The sequence below is a fragment of the Capra hircus genome, chromosome 17 (genome assembly GCF_001704415.2).
Source record: "Capra hircus breed San Clemente chromosome 17, ASM170441v1, whole genome shotgun sequence".
In the NCBI taxonomy this organism is placed as follows: Eukaryota; Metazoa; Chordata; class Mammalia; order Artiodactyla; family Bovidae; genus Capra; species Capra hircus.
The window spans coordinates 62,226,806-62,233,413 of NC_030824.1; the positions used below are offsets into that span (position 1 = coordinate 62,226,806).

Here is a 6,608-nt window from a genome sequence, read left to right on the forward strand (position 1 = left end):
AAATAATGAAAAGGCAGAGAAATACTACACAAATGAAGGAACAAACTAGAAACACAGAGGTCCCAATAAATGAAGAGGAAACAGGAAAACTACCTGAAAAAAGAATTCAGAATAATGATAGCAAAGATGATCAAAAACCTTGAAAACAAAATGGAGAAAATATAAGAATCAATAACAAAGACCTAGAAGAATTAAAGAATAAACATACATAGACAAACAACACAATTACTGAGATTTAAAATATTCTAGAAGGAACCAATAGCAGAATATCTGAAGCAGAATAACAAATCAGTGAGCTGGAAGATAAAATGGGGGAAATAAATTCTGAAGAGCAGAATAAAGTAAAAAAAATGAAAAGAACTGAAGACAGTCTCAGAACACCTCTGGGACCATACCAAATGCACCAACATTCAAATTATAGGGGTCCCAGAAGAAGGAAAAAAAAAGAAAGAAAGGGTTAAGAAAGTTTTTGAAGAGATTATAGTTGAAAATTTCCCCAACATGGAAAAGGAAATAATCAATCAAGTCCAAGGGGCACAAAGAGTCCCATACAAAATAAACCCAAGGAAAAACAGGCCAAGACACATACTAATCAAACTAACAACGCCTAAACACAAAGAAAGAACATTAAAAGCAACAAACGTGAAGTAACAAATAGCATACAAGGGAAATCCCATATGCTTAACAGCTGATCTTTCAGCAGAAACTCTGCAGGCCAGAAGGGAAAGGCAGGAAAAATTAAAAGTACTGAAAGGGGAAAATCCACAGTCAAGATTACTATACCTGGCAAAGATCTCATTCAAAATTGATGGAAAAATAAAGAGCTTTTCAGACAAGCAAAAGTTAAGAAAATTCAGTACCACAAAATCACCTTTACAAAAGATGTTAAAGGGACTTATATAGTCAAGAAATACAAGAGAAGAGAAAAGATCTATAAAACAACCCCAAGCAATTTAAAAAATGGCAATAGAAACATATATATCAATAATTACTTTAAATGTAAATGGATTAAATGCTCCAACCAAAAGACACAGACTGGCTGAATGGATACAAAAACAATACCCACATATGTGCTGTCTACAAGAAACCCACTTCAGACCTGAAGACAGATATAGACTGAAAATGAGAGGATGGAAAAATATATTCCATGCAAATGAGAAGTAAAAAAAGCTGGGGTAGCAGTCCTCATATCAGACAAAACAGACCTTAAAAAAAAAGAATATTACAAGAGATAAGGAAGGACACTACATAATGATCAAGGGATCAATACAGAGGAAGATACAACAATTGTAAATATCTATGCACCCAATGCAGGAGAACCTCAATACATAAGACAAACACTAACAGACATAAAAGGAGAAATTGACAGTAACACAATAATAGCAGGAGACTTTAACACCCCACTCACACCAATGGACAGATCATCAAAACAGAAAATTAATAAGGAAACACAAGTCTTAAATGATATATTAGATGAGATGGATCCCATTAATCTCTTCAGGACATTCCACCCATATGTAGAAGAATACACCTTCTTCTCAAGTGCACATGGAACATTCTTGAGGATAGACCACATCTTGGGCCACAAATCAAGCCTCAGTATATTTAAGAAAATTGAAACCATATCAAGCATCTTCTCTGACCACAATGCTATGAGACTAGATATCAATTACAAGAAAAAACTGTAAGAAACACAAACATATGGAGATTAAACAATATGTTTCTAAATAACTAAGAATTTACTGAAATCAAAAGGTAAATTAAAAAATTTCTAGAAACAAATGACAATTAAAACATGACAACTCAAAACCTATGGGATGCATCAAAAGCTGCAAACCCCAAAATTAATAGAAGGAAGAAAATCATAAAGATCAGGGCAGAAGTAGACGAAAAAGAAATGAAAGAAACAATAGGAAAGATTAATAAAACTAAAAGCTGATTCTTTGAAAAAATAAACAAAATTGACAAACCTTTAGCCAGACTCATCAAGAAAAAAAGAGAGAAGAATCAAATCAACAAAATTAGAAATGAAAAAGGAGAGGTTACAGCAGACAATTCAGAAATGTAAAGGATTATAAGAGACTATTATGAACAACTATATGGCAATGAAATGGATAACCTGGAAGAAATGGACAGATTCTTGGAAAAGTTTAATCTTCCAAGACTGAACCAGGAAGAAATAGAAATTATGAACAACCCAATTATAAGCACTGAAATTGAAGCTGTGATCAAAAATCTCCCCAAAAAAACAAAAGCCCAGGACCAGATGGCTTCCCAGGAGAATCCTATCAAACATACAAAGAAGAGCTAATACCTACCCTTTGAAAACACTTTCAAAATAATTGCAGAGGAGAGAACACTTCCAAACTCATTCTATGAGGCCACCATCACCGATACCAAAACCAGACAGAGACAACACAAAAAAATCAACCTACAGGCCAATATCACTGATGAACATAGATGCAAAAATCCTTGACAAAATTTTAGCAAACAGAATTCAGCAACACATCAAAAAGCTCATACACCATGATCAAGTTGGGTTTATTCCAGGGGTGCAAGGATTCTTCAATATACACAAATCAATCAATATGATACACCATATTAACAAATTGAAAGATAAAAACCACATGATAATCTCAATAGATGCAGAAAAAGCCTTTGACAAAATTCAGCACCCATTTATGATTAAAACTCTACAAAAAACAGGCATTGAAGGAACCTCCCTCAATATAGTAAAGGCCATATATGATAAGCCTACAGCAAACATTATTCTCAATGGTGAAAAACTGAAAGCATTCCCTCTAAGATCAGGAATAAGACAAGGGTGCCCATTTTCATCACTATTATTCATAGTTCTGGAAGTCCAATGCAATCCCAATACAGATTCAATGCAATCCCTATCAAATTACCAATGGCATTTTTCACAGAACTAGAATAAAAATTTCACAATTCATATGGAAACACAAAAGATCCCAAATAGCCAAAACAATCTTGAGAAAGAAGAATGGGGCTGGAGGAATCAACTTCCTGACTTCAGATTATACTGCAAAGCTACAGTCATCAAGAAAGTACGGTACCGGCACAAAGACAAAAATATAGACCAATGAAACAAGATGGAAAGCCCAGAAATAAACCCATGCACCTATGGGTACCTTATTTTTGACAAAGGGAGCAAGAATATACAACACAGCAAAGACAGCCTCTTCAATAAATGGTGCTGGGAAAACTAGACAGCTACATGTAAAAGAATTACATTAGAACACCTCCTAACACCATACACAAAAATAAACTCAAAATGGATTAAAGACATAAATGTAAGACCAGAAACTATAAAACTCTTAGAGGAAAACATAGGCAGAACACTCAATGACATAAATCCAAGCAAGATCCTCTATACCCATCTCCTGGGGTAACAGAAATGAAAACAAAAGTAAACAAGTGGGACCTAATTAAACTTAAAAGCTTTTGCAGAGCAAATGAAACTATAGGCAAGGTGAAAAGACAAACCTCAGAATGGGAGAAAATAATAGTAAATGAAACAAGTGACAAAGAATTAATTTCCAAAATATACAAGCAACTCATATAACTCAATACCAGAAAAACAAACAATCCAATCAAAAAGTGGGAAAATGACCTAAGTAGACATTTTTCCAAAGAAGACATACAGATAAATAACAAACACATGAAAAGATGCTCAACATCGCACACTATTAGAGAAATGCAAATCAAAATTACAATGAGATATCACCTCACACCAGTCAGAATTGTCTTCATCAAAAAGTCTACAAACAATAAATGCTGGAGAGGGTGTGGAGAAATGGGAATGCTCTTGCACTGTTGGTGGGAATGTAAACTGATACAGCTAATATGGAAGACAGTATGGAGATTCCTTAAAAAACTAGGAATAAAGCCACCATGTGACTTGGCATTCCACTCCTAGGCATATACCCTGAGGAAACCAAAATTGAAAGAGACACATGTATCCCACTGTTCATTTTAGCACTATTTAGCTAGAACATGGAAGCACCTAGATGCTCATCAACAGATGAATGGATAAAGAAGTTGTGGTACATATACACAATGGACTATTACTCAGCCATATAAAGGAATGCATTTGAATCTGTTCTAATGAGATGGATGAACATAGAACCTACTATACAGAGGGAAGTGAGTCAGAAAGAGGAAGATAGATATTGTATTCTAACACATATGTACGGAATCTAGAAAAATAGTACTGAAGTATTTATTTACAGGGAAACAATGGAGAAACAGACATAGAGAATGGACTTAGGTACATGGGGAGGGGAGGAGAGGGTGAGATGCATGAAAAGAATAACATGGAGACTTACACTACCATATGTAAAATAGATAGCCAACGGGAATTTATTGTATGGCTCAGGAAACTCAAACAGGGGCTCTGTATCAACCTAGAAGAGTGGGATGGGGAGGGAGATGGGAGGGAGTTTCTAAAGGGAGGGAATATATGTATACCTATGGCTGATTCATGTTGAGGTTTAACAGAAAACAGAAAAACTCTGTAAAGCAATTATCCTTCAATAAAAAATAAATAAATTAAAAAAGAATGTATTCCAATATCAAACAGCAAATTTCAAAAATACAAAACTTCAATATTTGCACCAACCTAATACCCTTATGGCAGAAAGTGAAGAGGAACTAAAAAGCCTCTTGATGAAAGTGAAAGTGGAGAGTGAAAAAGTTGTCTTAAAGCTTAACATTCAGAAAACGAAGATCATGGTATCCGGTCCCAGCACTTCATGGGAAATAGATGGGGAAACAGTGGAAACAGTGTCAGACTTTATTTTGGGGGGCCCCAAAATCACTGCAGATGGTGATTGCAGCCATGAAATTAAAAGACGTTTACTCCTTGGAAGAAAAGTCATGACCAACCTAGACAGCATATTCAAAAGCAGAGACATTACTTTGCCAACAAAGGTCTGTCTAGTCAAGGCTATGGTTTTTCCTGTGGTCATGTATGGATGTGAGAGTTGGACTGTGAAGAAGGCTGAGCGCTGAAGAATTGATGCTTTTGAACTGTGGTGTTGGAGAAGATTCTTGAGAGTTCCTTGGACTGCAAGGAGATCCAACCAGTCCATTCTGAAGATCAGCCCTGGGATTTCTTTGGAAGGAATGATGCTAAAGCTGAAACTCCAGTACTTTGGACACCTCATGCCAAGAGCTGACTCATTGGAAAAGGCTCTGATGGTGGGAGGGATTGGGGACAGGAGGAGAAGGGGACGACAGAGGATGAGATGGCTGGATGGCATCACTGACTCAATGGACGTGAGTCTGAGTGAACTCCAGGAGTTGGTTATGTACAGGGTGGCCTGGTGTGCTGCAATTCATGGGGTCACAAAGAGTCAGACATGACTGAGTGACTGAACTAAACTGAATAGCATCCATGTGGTTTTGGGCTAATGTCATAGCCTCCCAGGTCTTCAGTTGTCCTATCTGTTAAATTGGACAACAGCTAGGTGTCTACGCAGGTGAGTTTGGGTCCCACAAATAATGTGTACAAAATACTTTTCACCGTGTTCAGTTCCTAATGGTGATAACCATTATCACCTAGAAAATATGTATATTGTCCTTTTTTGTTATAAGAAGTTTAATGTTTTAAAAACTTTAATTTTATTGAAGTATAGTTGATTTCCAGTGTTGCATTACTATCTGGTATGCAGCCAAAGTGATTCAGTTATACATAACTATCTATCTATCTATATTCTTTTTCATTTTCTTTTCCATTATGGTTTGTCACAGGATACTGAATATTGTTCTCTGCTCTATATAGTAGGACCTTGTTGTCTACCTGTTCTATATAAAATAGTTTGCATCTGCTAATCCCAGACCCTTAATCCAAACTTCCCCATTCCCCTTTCCCTTGGCAACCACAAGTCTGTTCTCCGTCTGGGAGCCTGTTTCTGCTTCATGCTACCGCTAAGTCACTTCAGTCGTGTCTGACTCTGTGCGACCCCGTAGACGGCAGCCCACCAGGCTCCCCTGTCCCTGGGATTCTCCAGGCAAGAACACTGGAGTGGGTTGCCATTTCCTTCTCCAGTGCATGAAAGTGAAAAGTGAAAGTGAAGTCACACAGTCGTATCCAACTCTTAGCAACCCCATGGACTGCAGCCTACCAGGCTCCTCTGTCCCTGGGATTTTCCAGGCAAGAGTACTGGAGTGGGGTGCCATTCCCTTCTCTGCTTCATAGATAAGTTCATTTGTGGCTTTCCTGGTGGCTCAGACGGTAAAGCGTCTGCCTGCAATGCAGGAGACCCAGGTTCGATCCCTGGGTTGGGAAGATCCCCTGGAAAAGGAAAGGGCAATCCATTCCAGCACTCTTGCCTGGAAAATCCCATGGACAGAGGAGCCTGATCGGCTACTGTCCATGGGGTCGCAAAGAATCGGACACAACTGAGCGACTTCACTTCACTTTTAGATTCCACATATAAGTAATATCATATGATATTTGTTTTTCTCTTTCTGACTTACTTCACTTAGTATCTCTAGGCCCATCTATGTCGCTGCAAATGGCTTTATTTCATTCTTTTTTATGGCTGAGACGTATTCCATTGTATATATACCATATCTTTATC

At 37.3% G+C, this 6,608-nt stretch overlaps 1 non-coding gene across 1 annotated transcript; it reads left to right on the forward strand.

The window, feature by feature from the left end:
- On the forward strand, window positions 6,242-6,314 carry TRNAC-GCA. The gene has a single exon. It is a non-coding gene; the product is annotated as a tRNA-Cys (tRNA).